The sequence below is a fragment of the Solanum dulcamara genome, chromosome 1 (assembly GCF_947179165.1).
Source record: "Solanum dulcamara chromosome 1, daSolDulc1.2, whole genome shotgun sequence".
In the NCBI taxonomy this organism is placed as follows: domain Eukaryota; kingdom Viridiplantae; phylum Streptophyta; class Magnoliopsida; order Solanales; family Solanaceae; genus Solanum; species Solanum dulcamara.
Window position 1 is genome coordinate 74,248,671 of NC_077237.1, and position 22,997 is coordinate 74,271,667.

At 33.8% G+C, this 22,997-nt stretch overlaps 1 pseudogene; it reads left to right on the top strand.

Moving 5' to 3' along the window:
• The first annotated feature begins 15,415 nt into the window (after positions 1-15,415).
• On the top strand, positions 15,416-16,635 carry LOC129894090 (protein SUPPRESSOR OF GENE SILENCING 3-like; annotated as a pseudogene).
• The last annotated feature ends 6,362 nt before the right edge of the window (positions 16,636-22,997 follow it).

A 22,997-nucleotide genomic window follows, 5' to 3' on the forward strand; every position in this document is an offset into this window, starting at 1 on the left:
TATCCCCCTATATCATAACCCAAGCTAGGACCTAGGCGTGACACAACAATCAAAATTTTGAGGGACTCCAATCAAGCCTCTTAGCATTCATTGCATATATAAGGTAATTAAAAACATCATTGAAAGCATAAGAAAAGATAAGTATTAAAGTGAAGTCTCATATAAGGGTAGTACAATTTCAAAATCATTTAAACATACCTCTACTTCTATTAGATGGGGCTTAGGACATGTTCCTAGCTCACTAAAATATAAGAATCAAAGTCGTGGAACATAAGAGAAGTCATAATGTCACATCCTCGAAACATGAGGACTTACTAACAAGAAAAGGTAGTAACAACTCTAGCAACGAGTGAGAGGATGAGTGTGATGACCGTCAATCCCTATATTATGGCACAATGTAGGCAAAAGTATGCATTAGTACCTGGAATGTACCAAGTATGAGAGAAATATTCATAATGTAGGCATGATGAGCATGAAACATGAGATGCAAGACAAATAATCATTTAAAAACATGAGATTAGAAACTATAAGTCAAAACATGTGGTCAATTCATCATTTGAAGTCATCATAGGAGATCATAAGAAGAAAACATTGTTCATTTGTGGGATATAACCTTTAACCCATCATGTGAAATATAATACATAGTCAATACAAACTTATAAAAAATCATAAGTTAAATTTAGCATAGTGAGACAATCGTAAGTTGTAATGAAAGTAATCAAAATTTAGTATAGTCCTATCATAATCTTTTGTGGGAGAGACCATCAACCAACATATAACTAGGTGAGATATAACATGAAGTTTGTTGTATTGCCCCATCGAAAAGGGCCCGATATATCTTGCCAAGATATAAAGGCATTATCCTCTTGAGAACTGGGTACTCGCCTCTAGTTTTTAGACTAGGTACTCACCTCTAGTCATTAAGATTGGGTACTCGCCTCTAATCTCCTTTAAACCTACAATGGCACGTAGTTATGGAACATAGGTAATTGCCACTAGTCCACTCAGTTCTAAGTACAACTTCCAATGAAAAACATACATAGTCATAAGAATAACTCCTTGAAAACATCATGATTTCATAACATAATCAATCCATAAAAGACACTAAATCAAAATCATCCAATTCACGATTCCCTTGCATATCGTGAGAAATCCTTTCAAAACTATAAATACTTTCTTGAAACATCATTCATTGCTTTCATGAATCATTCATAATTCCTTGATAATCACTCATAAATCAATCATAAAATCTCTATCAATCGTGATCATAATTCTATAAATTCATACTTGAAAATAACATAAGGCAATGGTTCCATCAAAATTAATTGAAAACATGCAGGTCAAACTTGAATCATCTATAATTAAATCAATGATAATGAAATAAATCATAATTGAATTGACCCAGTGTAATTTCATAAGAATTAAAGCTAGAAGATAACTCATAGAAGAAGAATTTGAGAAAACCTTTGGGACTCCATGGATGGAAGGATCCATGGATGAATTTCCACATACCTTGATTAAAATTGAACTTAAAACATGAATAGGATGCTTGAATACTTGAGCCTTAGCCTTGCCTTGAAGATTTATCATTGGGAGAGTATTCTAGAGAAAGAAATATTGTAACTATTGATTGGGGATGTAATGGGGAAAGAGTTTAGGTAGTTATAGGTTTAGAATATAGGCTTAAAATAATGTAGTCTTGGAATTAAATGAGCCAGAATTTACTAAAATACCCCTCTTAAATGATTGACGAAGTAAATTGTACGAGATTGGTCGTGGGTCAGCTGGTCACCAATTTTCCTTGCTTTCTTGCCTAATATTTCTTAACTCTAAGGAAAAAATTTCTGAATTTTGTGGCGAGCTTATCCCAGCTCGCAGACCACATCGACGAGTCGCCGACACTACTTTTACCTAGCCAAATCTCTCTTTCTTTTCCCAATTTTCATGAATCTTTTGGCGAGGTGATTAGATAGCCAAACCCATTTGGTATATCACTGATATTTTCTCATTCTTGCCTATTTTATTTCTTCATTTGTAACTTATCAGATCATTTTGATGAGAGAACTTAACTCGCTGATCCTTTACGCGAGTTGCCAAGCATGAATCTTCTTGCCTATTTCCTATCTTATCTGAGCAAGATATTTTAGTAACTCTTGGATAAATCCTGGATCCTTCGACGACATATTAAATTAGTTCGGCGAGTCACCTAGTCTACTTGGCGAGCCACAGTGTCCAAGAAAAAATGGACTTAAAAACCCTGAAACCTAATAGTAGTGCGTTGCGCCAGAGACCAAACTACTGAGGCTGTTTTATGGCGCGATAGTGGTGCGTAGCGCCCTTACAGCGCCAAGCCTAAGTTTTCTGGGTTCTGGGAAATAGGCTTGAAAACCCTACAGGCCTTATAGTGGCACGTCGCGCCAGGGACCAAACTACTGAGGCTGTTTTCTGGCGCTATAGTGGCGCATCGCGCCACTGGAGTGCCAGGCCTAAAATTCTGCAGTGGTTGCCCAAGCCTGAAATCCCTGTAGTACTAGTATGTAATAAAATAGTCATAACTTTTGACTCCTAACTCCAAAAATTCCAATCTTGGTGGAGTTGGAAAGAAGACTCAAAGACCTTTAATTTGGTAGGTTATGGGACCCCCAATTCTGCATATTCTAGGTGATATAGTAATTTGAAGTTGAACCTTATACGAACTCATTCGGAAACTTAGTCGATGGGAATTCTTTGGACTTGGCTTGGTGTTAGAGATCCCTTATGACCCCTAAACACATCAAGCACACTTCAAATACTTAGGAATTGATCCTAACTCATATATGAAATTAGAAGTCGTCTGGTTCAATCCTATACGCCTATGAAGAATGGTTCAGGTCTTGACATAAATTTTTTTAAGGCACTACACTGGAGTTGGGATCAATGCAACCTTGATGTTTATGGGATGATCGTCCTTTGGAGAAAAGTATTTAGTTTTAGAAGATTGTGTTTTCTGTTTAGATTATTGGTTTTTGAGGTTGAGATTGGAATTCTGGGCTTTTCCCTGGTGGTTTTCCTTGTTTTGGTTGTTTTCATCACTACAGGTTATGTAAGGAATTTCAGGTGGTGTTGGCAGTGTGCAGGATGGCCAAGGACCCATAAAATCTCCTTGGTGGCTAGAAGAAAGAGGAATCCACATAAATATATCCAGGTAAATACAACATAAGTAACTAATTAGGAGATAACACAAGGTAAGGCAAGAAATAAGAGGAACGAGACAAAATACATAGAGAAAACAACTGGAGTCAAGGAACGCACCTAAAAGCACAAGACAACCACCTATTTAACATAAGCATGCAGTATAGGACTCAACTAATTAAGAATGGAATACTGACTGCCATTGCTAATCACATAACCACCTAAGGACTAAACCAACTAAACTTAGCAGGAAGTACCAACAAGAAATCTAGACAAAGACACCCTATAGAACAACTACAAATACAACATAAGATAAGTACATGTATAATTAAATAATAACTAACCAGACGCCCATGCCCCCGGAAGGTACAAATAATAGCAAACATACCCCGGCCACCATAAAATTGGGGAACCAATCAGCAAACAAGTATATTAGTGATGGCGATACTAATGAATGCAAGTTTGTAGTAAAAACCAATAACATCATTACTAGATTTTAGAGATCATCAATAAATATGTGCATAGACCCATGCTAGCCCTTGGACTACCAAATGGGATCCATTATCTCCCTCATCTGGTTCAGTAGTGCACCAGGTAGAGAGGCCCATAGGGGATGCGGGAAGTCTGTATACACTGGCCCAAACTAGGTCTTATACATAACATATAGTATACCCATAGTAGTATCATAGAGCGAGTAGCCAAGTCAATGTAGAAAAGGGATACGCCATGTTGGATAGTCAAATATAAGCTAAAGGCATCCCAAATACAACCAATGTAGAAAAAGGGTGATGCTACATTTGATATCAATTAAAATTGAGTGCATTCTCGATGCCTCTGATACTGCCAGTACAAAAGGAGTATATCCTTGATGCCTCATAAGTCTCAAAACAAGTTTCCAAATAATCAGGTGGTACCACTCCCATTAAAAACCAGTTAAAAATAATTAAAAAAATGAGAATGCCTTCTCAAAAATAGTAGTAAAAATCCATGAAGGAGTCGGAATCGTACCACATAACATGTGAAAATGCTCAATCAATGCAATCACACTATCACAAGTATCCAAACAAGGTACACGTAATTCAAAATATAATATTAAGTCTTACCACACTACCAAGGTGAAGAAAATTAACCGAGATCTAATCTCTTTGAGAAAATGACCACATATTGGAATTCTGATGGTTCCATCAACTCCAGAATGGTTATTTTTGGCTAGTAGCATATTCTTCTTGAGTCCCTAAGCTTTTGATGTGAGTTTGAGCGATTAGATATTTTAGATTTTAAGTTTTAGCTTAATTTTAACTTTGGTCAACATTCTTAGTAAACATTCTCGGATTGAAATTCCATCAGCACAGTTAGTTTTAAAATGTTAAGTTTGGTCTAGAATAACCTTTCTTGCAGTTCCCAAGGCTTCCGATCTCATTTCGAGCCTTCTTATAGAATTGGCCACTAATGGCTCTTAGGTGTGGCACCCACTCTTTATCGAGATGACCTTGGATAGAAATTTGAAATTCACCTTTGAGTTCAAAATGTCAAATTTAGTGGGGTAGCATAGTTCATTTATGTGAATGGGGTTTCGAACGAATCTCAAACACCCCGTCAAAGACTTTTTAAATAAAGGAAATTAGCTGGTGTGTTGATCTGGTGTGCCCATCCATTTGCCTTCACAGTTGTGCGGCGTCGGGTGCACTGTATGCTCATTTGCGCGGCCGCGTTTGCACTCTCTGTCTGCTATATAAATCAAGCCTATTTTCAGTTTTTTCATCTAATTTTCAAAATTGAATACCTTGATCTATAGAGCGCTAGTTTAGGTGATTCAAAGTCCAGTATGTTTGGGAAGTTTGTGGCTATGCTTTGGAGTTCTCAGAGATCATTAGAGACTCATTGTTTGAGGTACATTTCACCCTAAAAGGGCTTCTCAAGCTTAATTTGAAGCTTTAATGGTGGGTTTCTTGCATGAACTGATTTTGGGCTAGTTCGAGCCCCGAGTTTGTTTCGTTTAGGGATATGAGTTTCGAAAGGTAAAAAGAACCTTTTTATGTAGTCAATTTTGGGATTCCCAACACAGGTCCCACATTCCTGCATTAGACTCTGAAATTGATCCATCTCCATTTTATGCATTTTTGGTATCTAAACTTCTGTAATGATGTTGTGATTGATATTTTGTTAGCATGGCAGAAATTTGAAGTGATTTAGAGGTGGAAAGTTTCAATGTCGTAGATTTGGAGCGTGTGTGATTGGCTTTGAGATAGTCTACAGTCTCTCACTTTGACTAAGCTTTAATAGATACTATTTAATATATATTGCATGTTATTTAGGCTGGTACTTCCCGAGGATAGGATTTGCCTTCTCCTATTCTATTTTCTTGGTTCCCAGATGAGCCTTAGACTAGAATAAATTATGTGAGATCCTTGTTTTAAGACACGAACCTTGGTTGTGGTGTTTTCTTAGCATTATTATCCTTGTTAGGATTGTTATTGATTGCCTTAGGCTAAGTTTGAGCCTTAGATGATTTATAATGTGTTTTATTGCCCTTATAGCTAGGTGTAACTTCTAGTAGGGCTTGTTTCGGAGGGTGTACCTTGTGATAGTGCCTGAGACTTCAGAGACTCATTATAGGTGTAGGTTTGTCTTAGCGGTGCTTAATTGCAAGCTAGTACGACATATTTGGGTTAAAGGCATCGTTCATAAATATATTTCTTCTCCTATCTAATTTTGAGCCATTTCTCGATTACTTCGCTTTATGTTTAGTGGTAGCCTTGTGATGCCTTATTATATATTATCTATTATTAGGCCCGAGGTCGTATTTGAGGAGCGATTAGATCACAGGTTAGTTTTCTTCACCTTAGTAGTATGGTAAGTCTTGATGTTCCATTTCAAAGTGTGTGTACCCTGTTTGGATGCTAGTGATGACATGCTTGCATTGATTAAGCATTTTTACATATTTTGTGGTACGATCCCAGTTTCTTCATGGATTTTTACTATTGTTTATGAGAGGGCATTCTCATAATTTTTACTATTTTTAAATTAGTTTTTAATGGGATTCATACCACATGGACCATTTGGACACTGGTTTTGAGACTTATGAGGCATCGAGGATGTACTACTTTTGTAATGGTTGTATCAGAGCATTGACGATGCACTCAGTTTCATTAATATCCGATGCAATGTTTTCCTTTTCTACATTGGCAACATTTGGGATTCCTTTATCCTATATTTGATTATTTGGTGCAGCATCGCTCTTTTCCACTTTGGCTTGGCTACTCACTTTCCGATACCACTACGAGTATGCTATATGTTATGTATAAGACCACGTTTGATCCCAGGAAAAATATATAGACTTCCCACATCCCTTATGGGCTTCTTTGGCTAGTGCACCACTGAACCTGATGAGGGAGCCACATGGGTCCCACCAACTAGACTGAGGGCCCAGGTGGGTCTATACCTTTTTTTGATGATCTTTGAGAGCCATCGATGATGTTACCAGTTTTAATACAAAATTGCATTCATTAGCATCGCCTATCACCAGTATACTTATTTGCTATTTGGTCCCCAATTTTATGATGACCAGGGATATTTTTTTTATTATTTGTACCTTTTGGGGGTATGAGCGTCCAGTTGGTAATTGTTTGAGTACTTATCTTATGTTGTATTTATAGGCTGTCTATAGGGTGTCTTAGTTTAGATTTGTTGTTGGTATTTCCTTCTAGGTTCACTTGGTTTACTTTTTAGGTGGTTATGTGATTAAGAATGGAAGTCAATATTCCATTCTTAATTATATGAATCTTATAATGCCTCCTTATGTTAAATAGGTGGCTGGCTGGCGCTTTCAAGTGTGTTCCTTAACTCCAGTTCCTTTTTCTATGTGTTCTATCTCTTTCCTTTTATTTCTTGCCTTACCTTGTGTTAGTTCCTGATTAGTTACTTGTGTTGTATTTGCCTGATTATATTTATGTTGATTTCTGTTTCTTCTCTTTATTATTGTTTGTTGCTTTATCGATTCCTCTACTGCTTAATAGCTCATTGCTTTTGGCTCTTGGCTATGGATTAGGCTTATATAATGGCAAGTTAAAGTGAGGGCCATCATGACCAGAGAAATTAGGTCATGACACTAGCATGAAGAGAGGCATAGCTTAGTTTGTGGCTAAGTGCCAAAACTGTCAATAGGTGGCAAAGATATGGATTTTGTGGTAGGTTTTCCTAAGACCTTGGGAAAGTTAGACCCCATTTGGGTTGTGGTAGACAGGCTGATGAAATTAGCCCATTTCATTCCCGTCAGAGTAGACTACAATGCTTAATAATTGGCAAAGATTTATGTAAAAGAGATATCAAGGTTGCACGGGGTATCCCTTTTCTATCATCTTAGATCGTGGTACCTAGTTCACTTTTAAATTTTACGAAAAGTTGCATGAGGAGTTGGGCACTAAAATCACTTTCAACATAAAGTTTCATCCACAGACTAGCGGGCAGTAAGAGAGAACCATTCAAGTGTTGGAATACATGCTAAGACCAGATATGATCAACTTTGGGGATCATTGGGATAAGTTCTGAACCTTGTATGAATTCTCCTATAATAATAGCTACCATTCCAGTATTGACATGACACCATTTGGAGCAATTCATAGGAGGCGATGTAGGTCATCCATAAGGTAGTTTGAGACTGAAGATGTGAAATCTTTGGGGATTGACTTGGTAAGGGATGCTCAGGATAATGTAAGAAGTATTCAAACTGGTCTTCTAGAAGTTCTGAGTCAACAGAAAGAGTATGCAGATCGTAGGGTAAGGGATATGGTATTTTTGTTAGGTGAGAACGTACTTCTGAATGTGTCACCCATCAAAGGAATGATGAGGTTGGGCAAGAAGTGCAAGCTTAGCCCTCGCTATATTGGCCCATTTAAGAATCTTGATTGTGTAGGGCCAGTGGCTTATAAGTTGGCTCTACCACCTAGCCTATTTATGGTCCACCCAGTGTTTCAAGTGTCTATATTGAAAAGGTACCATGGGGATGGAGAGTATATCATTAAGTGGAAATTAGTCTTTTGGACAAAAATCTACAGTATGAGGAGGAACCGGTTGCCATTCTTGATCGTGATGTCCGAAAGCTAAGAACCAAGGAGATAAATTCAATAAAGGTACAATGAAAACATCGTTTGATTGAGGAAGCTATCTGGGAGACTAAGAAAGATATGCAAGATAAATATCCTCAGAAATTCGATGATTGAGGTACTACTTTACTCTTGCCTTAGCCTAGTACTCCTAGTTTATCACTCAAGAACGAGTGATAGGTAAATTGGTATTTATTGTAACAACATGTTTCCATTGTTATGGATGAGCCAATGGGGAAGAAATTTCGGCCAAAACACTTCTAGGTAGTAACTTAGGAATTTGGAGACTAGGTTAGACTTAAAAGAAATCTGAGTCAGGTGAGGTCTAGGGAAATTTGGTAAGGATTTGGGTTTGGTTAAAGAGTTTGATCTTTCGAGTTGATAGATAAAATATTAAGGAGTCTGTATGGGTTTACTGATTCGAATTTAGGTGAGTAGAACTTTCAAAATTGATCTTGACATGAAATTGTTATTTTAGAATGTCAAGATTTAAGGGTGTGTTATAAAATGGGGGCTTGAGACTTGATTTCTGAGTTTCTATCTTCGTACAATCCACCACAGTGGAATTATTCCTGCTATGGTGGGGTAGCTATAGAAGGATGGGCCCACTATGGCAGGACAAACACGAATTTAACATGTAAAAGTCCCCAAAATGGGATTATTTCTACAATTTCATTTTTGTACATCAAAGGGCAACCTAGGGATGTTTCCTTTTAGTTTTCCACCAATCCCTTTGGTAAAGGTAATTGATTAATTCCTCTAATGTGTAATTGATTCTTAGTTATTAGAATCTATAAGAATTAACTTGGAAAAGATTTTGGTCTGAAATTGTTGGTAGGAAAAGCCCTAGTTGAGTGATAAGGATTATGAACTTGGCCAAGGGTTAGTACTTGTGCTTAATTCGAGTAAATTAGGCTATTTTCACTGTTTCTTTGTGTTATTTAATTTTTTAGACCAAGAACAAGCCAAGAAATTCTGAAAAGGGAAAGATCAAGTTCTTTAGGAGCATTTAGGCTTTGTTTCGACGTAAGTGATGGTTTATTTTCCCATTTTTGCTATATGTGCCTGTTAACTACATCACTAGTATTGCATGCATGTATGTAAGTAGGGAAAAGAGAATGAACCTAAATGAAATGACTATATGTGATCAAATTACATGTAATAAATCTATAACTTGGATGTGCAAGTGTGTATGCTATTCATTGTAATTGTGGTTGTTATTGTGGATGTTGGATTGGGTACCACGCCGATACATATTAGAATAGGTACCACACCGGTACATATTTGATTGTGGTCTCCAGTACATATTAGAATGGGTGTCATGCCGGTACACTAACAGTTTGGGTATGGTTTCCATGAGAGGACCATCTTTGACTGTTGCATTTGATATCAACGTTGTGTAATTGTATACTAATCATGAAATTGTAATTTGGTAATGTGTTTTTGTATATGTGTTGTTGTACTATGTTGTAATTACTTTCATATATTTCACTTACTAGAATGGCCATGTGATCCTAGCAATACACTATTGTTGTGTGTACTGATATTGCACTTGTATTTTCTTTGTTGAGTACAGGACATCTTTAGGCGGCTATTGACAGACCTCAAATAGGAGATCGTTGATTCCAGAATTCAAGGGTGAGCCAACTCTTTCAGGCTACCATAGATTCGTCATAGTCATAGTCATTTCCTTTTGGACTCAAACTTATTGCTATGTCTATTGTTTTCAGGGTTTCACCCCCTTATCTTAGACCTTTTAGTTAAGAGTTTTGGTACAATGACTTTCAGTTTCTAGGGGGTAATATTTCGCATAATTATGTTTGGTTTTTGTTAACTTTTTGAGTTTATGGGAACTATCACGACCCAAATACGAGTGTGATGACACTCATCTCTACCCACCGAGACAAGTCAGCCTAATACCCAACTGAAAGTAGATGCAGAAGAAAAAGACATAAATCAAAATTTAACTTAATCGAAAACACTTAAAACAACCTCAAAATCCCCTAAGATTGGTTATCACGTGTACAAGCCACTAATACATTACCGAAGTACAAAAGAAAATATAGTCACAATGTCTTTGTCTCTAGAATAGGACAAAGAGTAAGAGGTGTCCGCTAGATGGATGTAACAGCTACCTCAACACTCGGAATGATAGCCTCATATGTAGTAGAAAATAATAGTAGATCAAACAGGTCTGGGTTCACAACCTACACAAGTGTAGAAGCAAGGGGTGAGTACCTAACAACACGGTACTCAGCAAGTGGACAACTAAAACTAAGCAAAGCTCAATAAATACAAGTACTCCCGTCCTCCCAATTGAACCTCCTTAACTACAACCTACATAAAACTGGCCCAACTCTACACTTGTACAATAATAACAGTAATACAGTCCACGAATACTCATCAATAGTGTCATCAATGAATCATATCAAGTCAAGTTCAGCATATACAGAGCAATAAATGGGTAAACACGAATTCACAAATATCAAAAAAATGTGATGCAATGCAATGAGATGATGCATGTTTGTCCTATCGGTACACATCCGCTGAATTACAGTCCAAAATCCATGGGGGATATTTCTGTCTATGTAACCTGCCACGGAGCGTGTGGCCCGTCCCCTCAATATATATATCCTGCCACAGAGCGTGTAGCCCGACCCCTTTATTTCATAATACCTGCCACAGAGCGTGTGACCCGACCCCTTTGTTTCATATCATTTTTAGTCTCTACACAATATGTCAAAACCAATGCAATCAATTCATGTTCATATAATTCACGATAATAACATGACAACAACAATTATTTTTCCTATCTCACATCAACATAGTCATTTCACATGTCCAAAATAAATCCATAATCACAACATATCAATTCCACCAATACATGTCATTAGATCACCATTTTATACCCCTCATCTTCATTTTTAAGGTCAATCATATAGTCAATAACCGAGTTTAATTCACATTACTCCCCAATACACATAACACGGAAATACAAGGATCTACAAGCTTAAACTGAGGTTTAGAAATTCACTAGCTTTAATTAATCAAGCAATCACTATGGGACTTGAGCCTTCCCTTTTCGTTTGGCCTCCAAATCAACGTAATCTAGTCAAATAAATAATTACAATAAGATTTCAAAACTAACAACACCCTTATTACCATATATCTTGCCTAGACCCAAAAATTTAAGTAAATCTATAAACACGTTCCTAAGCTTGATGCCACTTAACATGTCAACTCCTATATTTTCTGAATTTTAAAACTAGAGTTAAACCTCAATTAAATTGAATAATCACTTTAAAACTTGAGCCTTTCGTAACGCTTCCTAACGATTAAAATTTGTTCAAATACATAATCTTCAAAAGAATATGAATTCAATGACACCCATATTGCTATATTTATTTTCAGATAAAAAAATTGGGTCAAAAAGTCATCCTGAGTCATTGAAGTCAAATCTGAAATTTTCTTTTCGATTATGTTCACTCATGATAAAATAAATTCACATGTCAAATTTTAGCTAGAACGGATCGTTATTCGACCCCCAAATCAAATTTTTATGTGAAGAACCCTAGAGTCATATTTTCTTATTTCAGCGTTATTTCTCCATCAATATACCCTAAAAATATGTTCATAATCACATAAAATTTAATGAAAAAGATGAAAATAATTACCTTGACGCTTTGGAATGAAAATCCCTATTTTTCTCTTCTCCTTTATTTTTCTTTTCCCCTTTCTTTTCTTTCTTCCTCCGTATTTTTTCTCCATTTTTTTTGTGTTCGTCGGCGTCACTGTTCTCTTTTTTTTTGCTCGTTACATCTGATGGAATTAAGCCATCAGATTATATATATATATATATATATATATATATATATATATATATATATAATTTCTTTTCTTTTATTATTTTTTTCCTTTTTCAAACTAATTATGTATTAAAATTTACAAACTCTACTAACCTATTTTAATAAATATAAGAAAAGTGGTATATGGTATTAAATAAATTAATACTTTAGCCCATCAATTAAATTAATTCTCTAAAATTATCCCTCAACTAATTAACCAAAGTTACCGAAAGGTCCAAAATTTTCAACTTAAATTTACGAAAAGGGTCTTCTATGAAAGGAGGAGGACTCGTTCTCAAAATTATCTAACGGGTCATTACAGGAACTCAGTTTTAAAACTTATATAAACATGTTTTCACATCTTTAAATGCCTATCTCCTTTATAGTATGCGTAGATTATGGTGCACTATTGGTTCTCTCACCCGAGGGTTAGTGTTGGTGCCACTCACGAAGATTTGGTTCGTTTGTAGAGAGGATAAAATATCACGATTGCTAGTGGATATCATTACCTTCACATGAAAAAGGCGGCTTGAACTTGTGTGATGTCCAAGAGATGGTACTATTATTGGACTTTGAGACCTAATCTGGTATATATTAAATTAATTCTACAACCTCGTGTTGAATAGAACTTATTACCTCCTGAAGAATTCAACATTAGATACCTAGGTCATGATCTAGGATTGGCTTCTGATATGGATCGTTGGATTGCGCTGGCAGTAAAACTTAAGGGCAAAGTGCTGAAAATTCACGCTTACTATAGTTTGCAAGTGACCACTTTCGTGTTCAAATGGAGAAAAATAACAAGTTTTTTTTGCAGCATTTTAAGACCTAGAAACTTTGACCTACACAATAATATGTATGGTAAAGTTCTTTTTCCAAATCACCATGGGGCAGGGGTCGTGTGTAAACAACAATAGAAGGGGAAGATAGAAGAGGGAGAAATTTTGATGCCATTGAATAAGGTGTCCATTTCCTACATTAAAAATATGCAGCTCTCTCTATCTAAGACAATTGTACTTGAATTCAAATCTGTGCAATTATTCTTTTGAGGAACAATTTATATAGACATGATCATTATCTTTCTGCAATGGAGATCCATGTAATTTAACAGCATATCCTTGTCGCTCGACAATATAATCAATTTTACAGTATAAGAAGCAATGCCTGATAGAATTTACCTGCTGGATGAGAACCAACATATTTTACAAAACGAAGAGAGCGCGTTGCTGTCAATTCTGATCTTTAACAATCAACAACTTGTGGATTAATAATGTACTAATTAACCTGTAAGGCTTAACACAATCAACTCTCATGTGGGCATATGTTGATCCTTCCTTTTCCTTTTTTTCTTCACTTGTAACAAAGAAATCATTGAGCAATTCTTTCTGTTAAGATTTAGCACATGCCAACGGATCCTATGACAAGTCGTTAGTAACAAGATTAAAAAGTAAGAACAGAAATATTGGATGATACAAAATATCGAGCTAATTTGTCACTTGTGTAGCTCAATGATATAAAGGTTTCCTTTTTGCTAGCTACTTAGATGATTTTGTAGTGCACTATGTTTTTCTTGGAACATGCTAATTGATTCTTCCAGTAGGTTGCTTCCTAATCATCCTTATAAATCATTGATTTTACATGTAAAAACAACAATAGTTGAATTGTAATTATAAACCTTTTTATAGAATTTTCTTTTATTTCCTGATTTAATTGTGATGTAAAAAGCCTACTAAGTACTAACTGATATTTGCATGCCAACATTGATTCCATGATTCAATTTAGATCTCGTTAGACTCGATGTTTTCTTTAAGAAATTTGGTGACATATTTAGTTGATAGATGCATGTTACCTTCCATACTATACTTATATAAGAAATTAGCATGCCTTAAGGGTTTTATTTCAACGTTAGATATTATGCCTTTATGACTTTCTGTAGCACCTTTCAAAATCTTGATTTGAGATCATTTGTCTCATTCCTAAAAGTTATGTTTAGAATTTTATATAAATCATATTTTGTAACTTAAGGCTTAAGAATCTTCTACATGACTTTATCTGACTCCAATTACGTATTTTGTGTTTCTAGCCTGTATATGAAAGGCTCTAGAATCTCAATATTCATTAAGTCCTTGTTTTCTTCAGAGCCCTTTTCGTATTTACTAGAGTAGTTTAGTTATATGATTAGTCTCCTATCTCAGCCATATGCATATGCTTAAATTAGTATCTCAGCCAATATGGAATCACAAGAACATTCAAATCAACGCGAAACCAAAAGGTCATCTAAAATATAAAGCTACAAGAATGTGGCATCCACATATCTTGACCTACTCAAATTACTTTATGAAGTACTTTTTCATTAGCTTCTCTAGTTCGACGTCAAATTTCTTCTAAAGTAGAATCACCTCTTCCCAGTGTTTGTGTGTCTTATATTCATAAGCTCTTATGATCATACTCTCCCTCTCTTTCGAAAACTTTTCCATTTCTTTTCTTGAAGTTTGATAAATTTTGCAACTTTCTTTGCCTTGACTCGATGATCCTCAACATTTGAGGAAGCATTTGCAAATGATTATTTGATCACCTTGCATTGCGCTGCTCTTGTTGTATTTTTCCCTCCTCAACACTCTTGTCATCCTAAATCATTTTGAACTGATCATTGGAAAAATGCTCTTGATACTCCATCTCTTCCTTGTTCTTCTAATAATGACTCTTTGTTTTCAACCTAGCGATTGTGTTCTCTTCCACTGTCTGGCGGTGTGTTCCACTCATCATACAAATAGTCTCTTCAAGAGTGTTGGCTTTCTTTTGATTTTTAATGTCTTGGTTCTTGAATCACATGAGTTGTTGGTTATCCTCTAACATTTGCATCGCCAGGATTCCAAACCATTTTTACACGATCTCATCTCTAGCTTCAACCTTGATTTCTCATGTGAATGCTTATTGAAGTTGTCGATGTCTCTTGTTTCTGAAATGTAACTATAAAGCTTACATTTCCCCAGGATAAAACTGAACGGGATTGTGTTCCCATATAACTCTATCTCTTCCTTTATTACAAAACTGCTCATGGAGAAGGAGAACTTCCATATATTCCATGATAGTGGCCTCAATAACCAATACACTAATGTCAAGATGGTGTGCTGGACCATATGAATGTCAAACATCCTTGAAAGCAACACAAGACCTGAAATAGTCGTGAAACTCCTAATTTCGCATCCAAACCACTTGTCATTATCATTTTTGTCAAGCGTCGAGTTCATATTAATCACCATGGGGGGCCATATTAATTTCTAATCTTTGAATTTGATGTCATGCATCTTCCAAACATCTAACTTAAAGGTACAACAAAAGTTTCTCTCTGGTGCAGCTCCACCTCCAAAAGTTCAGGTGCAACTATGTGGTTTATATGGTTGCACACATTGGTGTACCACAAAAAATTAGAAGGTGGATCATAGATTAAATTACAAAGAGAGCTCATTCAACTTTGGAAGAAGAGTTGTGTCATATATAGGGGAACTTCTATTATACCTCCAGGTGAGGTGTATGGAAGATAGGATGGCAACGAATTCAAAGATAAGGAAGTAGTGTGGCCCTCGTTGGTGATTATTATGAACGCGACTCTTGCGAAAGATTGTAATGACAAGTGGATTGGATGGGAAATTAGGAGTTGCACGACAATTTTAGCTCTTATGTTGCTTTTAAGTAATTTTGACATTCAAAATGGCCATGATGTCATTGTGGCATTAGTGTATTGGACTTTTAGGCCACTGTCATGGGATACATGGAGGCTCTACTTCTCATAGAGCAGTTTTCTAAGAAAGGAAGAGATAGAGATACGTGGGAACATAATTCCATTCGCTTTTATCCCAGTGGAAACTTAAGCTTTATGGTTACATGACAGAAATAAGAGACATGGACAACTTCAACAAGCATTCACATGAGAAGTCAAGGATGAAGTTTGAGATGAAGTCGTATAAAGAAAATGTTTGAAATCCAGCGATGCAGATGTCAAACAATAATCAACAACTCATGTGGTTTTAGAACCAAGCCTCTAAGAATCGAAAGAAAGCTAATACTCTTGAAGGGACTTTTTTTGTCTGGTGAACGTAAAGCACCATTAGACATTGGAAGAGAACAAGATCGTCAGGGTAAAAACAAAGATGCACTACAAGAAAAACAAGGAAGAGATGAAGTATCAAGAGCAATTTTCAAGGATTAGTTCTAAATGATTTACGATAATAGGACCGTTGAGGAGAAAATAATTGAACAGGAGCAGTGAAAGTGATCAAACAATCTTTTGCAAATGCTTCCTCAACTGTTGAGGATAATTGAGTCAGGGCAGAGAAAGTTGCAAATTTATCAAACTTCAGGACAAAGAAATGGAAGAGTTTGTGGAGGAGAGGGAGAATATGATCATAAGAACTCATGAAGATAGGAGACACAAACATTGGGAAGAGGTGATTGAACTTGAGAAGAAATTTGACCTCCAACTGGCCAAGCTAATGGAGAAGTACTTCGCAGAGTAATCTGAGCAGGTCAAGATATGTGAATGCCACATTCTTGTAGCTTTATATTTCTAATGACCTTGTTTATTTTTGAATGACGCTAACCTTGTATTCTAGCGATTTTTCTTTTGGTTCACAGTTGATTTAAATGTACCACGTGATTGCATATTGGTTGAAATAATAATCTAAGAATATGTATATGGTTTAGATAATTGCCTAATCATATAATTAAACTATTCCATTAAGTATGAAGAAGTAGATGTGAAGCAAATAAGAACTTACTGAATAGTGAGATTTCTAATCCTTTGATATATAGGATAGCAACACTGATTGTGAAGTTGTAGTCAAACAAAGTCATGCAACAAATTCGTACCCCTTAAGTTCTTAGAATTTAATTACCGTGGAATCCTAAACATAACTTGTACGAATGAAACAAAATGTCTTTAAATCAAGAATATCAAAGGTATTGCAGAAAGCCATAAGGAATAATATCTAATGATGAAACAAAAGACTTTTAAGGCATACAAATTTCTCATCTATATACGTAGAAAGTTAAATAAACAAAAAGTGATGTCATTTCTTAGGTCAAGAATTTTATTTATCTTTCTTTTCTCTCTTTTTTTAATTTTCAATTTTCACTATATTTCTATTTTTTTTAGCCTTGGAGTAACTGGTAAAGTTGCTGTCATGTGACCAGGAGGTCACGGTTTCAAGCCTTGGAAACAGCCTCTGGCAGAAATGCAAGGTAAGGCTGCGTACAATAGACCCTTGTGGTCAGGCCCTTTTCCGGACCCTGCGCATAGCGGGAGCCTTAGTGCACCGGGCTGCCCCTTTTTACTATATTTCTATTTATTTTTTTATTATTATTATTATTATTATTATAAAAAATAAATATGTCAATTACTACTCCATCCATTCATTTCTATGCTTTATTTTAAAAACTTAAATGTCTCAAAATTTACTACTCCACTTATTCCTATTCATTTTTTGTAATATTTAATCGCCTAAGTATTTACTACTTCAACTTTTCATTTTCTCCGTGAAAAATTAAAATATGCTAAAATGTAGTAGTATATATATAAAAGGTGATGTGATACCTCCATATTGCCTAGAAAATCATTTATTTTAATCTCCTTTTTCTAATTTTTCATTCAATCTTTCATTGATCAATTTATTTAATAATTTAAAAATAATAGATAGTTAGTTTTTATTGGTGTTGCAATGAATACTCTATGGTAAAATCTCTATAAATGCATATGCTTGGAACCGAAAAAAAAATTCATCTATCGAGATTATTAGTTTATCGATAAATCAATAAAATATTTATTTATCGATAAATGCATAAAATATTTATTTATTGATAAATAAATATTTATTATTTTAGAGAGTATTTTGCAGTATGTGCCATAAGAAAAAACATAGTTGAATTAAGAATTTTAAAAGTTTAAATCTAGGAAACTAAAAAGTGTAGTCTTTGCATATTTATTATTTAAATTTAGGAAAGCTAAACGAATTTAGTGAAGTTTAATGTTTCTAATTGTATTCATGTATATAGAATATGAAGAGATTTTATGTTAACTATAAAAGGAAAAAGCTAGAAATAGTTATTGGTCTAGTATTATTGACTGGTTAAATATATATAAATTCTTGATGGATTCTAGTAATTATTACTTTATATTTTTTTTGAGTCTTTAATACTTTATTTTTAATTATTATCTAATGTATTTAGCGAGAATATTACTTTAATATAACTGACTCAAGTTAGAGTCGGAGAAAAATATTCATTTAGCGAGATTATTACTTTATCGAGGTTTTACTGTATATACATGTTTCAGAATCATTATTAATTAATCAACTGCTAACATGTAAGATCCTTTAATTTCCATGTTTCAAAATTTTAACTTTTTAATATCAAATAAAATTATGTTCGTAAATATAAAATATTTAGTTATACTTGATATAAATATTAAAGAATTAATGTCTAAAGTAACAAAATATTTGCAAAATAAAATTGGAGATCCAAGAATCGTGTCAAAAAAATTGGAACTAATGAATTTTCTGTTGAGAACAAAATAATTGTCAATATTATTGAAAATTCAACATCTCACAGGGATCTTTAAAAATACATTGAATACACTAAAATATTTATTTCATAAATATGAGATTTTGTTATAATCTCACGAAGCACGAACAAATTTCCTAGTATAAGTACAAGAAGAAAGGTAACTTTCATCTAGAAAATACAAAAGCCTCCAAATTTCCTAAAAAAACATCGAGTCTAAACAGATCTAAATCGAATAATGGAATCAAAATAAAATTAGGGAAATAAAAGAAAATCTTAGGACATGATTTTTAATTATTGTACTTTTAACAATTAAAATCAATGAATTATAAGGATGACAAACAAGAAATATATACTAAAAGAATCATATAGCACGTTCTAAGAAAAACATAGTCCGAGCAAAATAATTTATATAGCAAAATGGATAGAAATGACCTCGATATGAGAGCTTCACGAGTGTGAACTTAACTTCAAACTCAAGGGTTCATATCCGAAGAGGTTGTCCATCAATCTCCATAGAGAATGCTCCCAACTTTTCCGATGTTTTGTTTAAGTATGGGGAAATTTGTAAAAGGAACAAAAGAATGATGTAGTTTGCAAGAATTTTGTCAATGGCATAGATTAATGTATGAATCAAATAAAGAAGGAAAAATTGAATTTCATTTAATCCCTAGAGAAAAAAAATGAAAAAAGGATCCATAGATAAGAAAGGCATAAAAATCAAATTTAAATTTGACTTATGAGGGAGGCAGTGGAGTGAGGTGAAATGAAAGAGATTTGGGATTTTAAATGATGATAAAGTTGGTGGACAGATCTTGGTCATTGATCATATTTGATTAACTATCGGGGGAGTAAGATTTTGAAGATTTGGGGCATTTGATATGTTAATATCAACTCTTTGCAATTGGACATTTGAAGTATGGACATGACATAAATAAAATTTCTTAATAAGACAACATAATCTTATGTTTTTTATCCCCCATTATTTATCTGATACCTTTAAATATTCAGTTCAATTTTTAAAAGGGTATAAAAAGATACTTTTGCCCTTTAATAATCAAAACAAGTGTTTTTCACTTTGAACCCCAATGATATTACGGCGGTTGTTCTTTTTTTCTTTGTAAATTAAAGAGTATACTCAATTCTTTTTCTTTTCAAAATAATTGATATGTTCTTCAAATTCTTATCTTTAATCATAATATTATCTTTGTTTATGTTCTAATGCATGTCATTTATTTTTTCATTTAAACTTTATTTTACAAATCCTATACTACATGACTCGGTATAATGTACATGTCAAGAAGCTAGTATCTATCATATATTAAAAACATAGTGGCCCTTAGAGAAATTTTATTTATCTTTTTACCCTTTAAAATTAATTTTACACTAGAGAAAATAGTTATTTTATTATTTCTGTAGAAAATGAAAACACCTAATAGTTCAAATATAAAATTCATAAAAATATGATATTTCTTATCTATTTTTTTAATCATTATCTCTAAATTAAATAGATAATTAATGTGGAAAGAAAAAAGTTTGTCACAATATATAAATGGATGATACAATATTTCAATTGAGTAAATCATTGCAGGGGGGAGAAAAGTTGGTCAGTTGTATTGTATGACCTTTGAAGATTTTATTGCTTTTAATTGATTAATCAAAGTGATAATTATAGATTTATTAATCGAGATATAGATTTTCAATTAATATTTTGAGAAAAATATAAGAGAAAAGATTTTAAAAATTGACAAAAAGTAATAAATATCAATGATGATCTAAGAGATGTCATATTATCTGCGTAATGCCTAGATTTACTATACATAGAAATGGTTTAAAGCATTTTTCTCCTTCAATTAAAAAGACATGTTCTTTTGTATCTCATAGACTTACTTGGTCAATTTATTATTATTATTATTATTATTATTATTATTATTATTAGAAATGAGCGACAAAATTAGAAATGAAGCTATTCGAGACAAGGTAGGAGTGGCCCCGGTGGAAGACAAGATGCGTGAAACGCGACTGAGATGGTTTGGGCATGTGAAGAGGAGAGTCCCAGAGGCACCAGTGCGGAGATGTGAGAGGTTGACCATGGATGGTTTCAGAAGAGGTAGGGGTAGGCCGAAGAAATATTAGGGAGAGGTGATCAGACATGACATGACGCATTTACGACTTACCGAGGACATGACCTTAGATAGGAGGGTGTGGAGGACACATATCAAGGTAGAAGGCTAGTACATAGTGGCATTATCCCCCCTTATCCGTAGGCGTATTAACGCACTATGATTTCTTGTACTCTAATTTATGTTATTTAAGTTATGTATGTTATGTTATCTTATGTTATTTATGGTATTTATGCTATTATTTGACGATATCTACTGTTACTACTGAGGACATGACCTTAGATAGGAGGGTGTGGAGGACACATATCAGAGAAGGCTAGTACATAGTGGCATTATCCCCCCTTATCCGTAGGCGTATTAACGCACTATGATTTCTTGTACTCTAATTTATGTTATTTATGTTATGTATGTTATGTAATCTTATGTTATTTATGGTATTTATGCAATTATTTGACGATATCTACTGTTACTACTGAGGACATGACCTTAGATAGGAGGGTGTGGAGGACACATATCAGGGTAGAAGGCTAGTACATAGTGGCATTATCCCCCCTTATCCGTAGGCGTATTAACGCACTATGATTTCTTGTACTCTAATTTATGTTATTTATGTTATGTATGTTATGTTATCTTATGTTATTTATGGTATTTATGCTATTATTTGACGATATCTACTGTTACTACTACTACTACTACTACTACTACTACTACTACTACTACTACTACTACTACTACTACTACTACTACTACTACTACTACTACTTAGTTTTCACAAACTATTTTCAAAGGTTTATTATCTATTATGATAAAATTGAGTAGAAAAATACTTTTGTGTGTATTACATCCAATATTGGATGCATCTTTCAAGGACCTTAATCCAAGAACGTAGATAGCAAGACATTGTTTTTCCAGAAAAGAAGAAGAAAAGAAAAGTTTAATATTCGATTTGAAGAATATAAAAAACTTCATCGAATATTAAATTTGTTCCATAAAAGAAAATATTATTTGGTCTGACTACGTGGAAGCTCTATAGAATTTACCATTCATAGATTTAAAGTTAGTCCAACAAACTTGGTAATGAAGGAAAGCTTTTTTAAAAGAAAATCATATCCTTATGGTTTTCTAATTCTGCTTTGGAGACTAAAACTTGTGTAGTTTTCTATTATGTATGGAATTCGATTGTGTCTGATGTTTGGAAACTAATATCTTTTGATTTTCTACTCCTTTAGTTTGAAGAATATAAAAACTTCACCGAATAAGTCAGACTGTGCATTTGGTTTGAAGAATATAAAAACTTCACCAATTTATCAAACACTGTGTTTGAATGAATATTCTGACTTGAAAAGTATACAAACTCTGTCAAGAATATAAAGAATAAACAATTTGAAGAATGTAAAAACTTCATCGTTAACTAGAAACAATGTTGTATTTTTAGTTTTTGGAGATTAAAACCTCTTGGTTTTGTGCTCTGTCTAAATTTGAAATTGATTTGAAGTCATAAAAACTTCATCAACATTCAAAGTTCATTCAGTTGACGATTTGAAGAATATAAAAACTTCATTGTTAAGTAGAAACAAGTCGTACAAAGATGCAATCTTTAGTGTTAGTATTTTCAATACTAAGTGGTCTGTCTAATTGTGACAGAAGAAAAAAAATACTAGTGACATAAAATTAATGATTTTGTGCCTGCAATGGATGTTTCTGTGAATTAAACTTTGACAATATGCTAAGATTGTCAGAGGAAATAGAAACACTATAATTTCTTTTTGTAGAATATTATCTTTAAAAAATCTTTATGTTATCAATATGTATTTTGATAGTATACATTTGAAAGCATGAGAAAACAAATATGTGGAAAATTATTTTCAAATACTTGAAAAACAATTGAGATTATATTTAAAATATGGGGGTTCTTTGCTTGTGATAAAGACAAAATTAGACTTAGTGTCTAATTTAAATGTGGAAGCACAGGATATGAAATTGAATGACATTCTTGTATTATGTTACACCCAAAAAATTCTTAGAGTATATATTTTGATCGTTGAGTTTCTTTTTTACTAGTATATGATATGATATGACTAGTATGAAACTACCAAATTAAATATATACATTCTTGTTCAAAAGAGTTGTGTTCTCTTATGAAAAAGTGTCACTTAAAATATTGTGATCTTTCATGAAAATACATGTCTATTAAAATA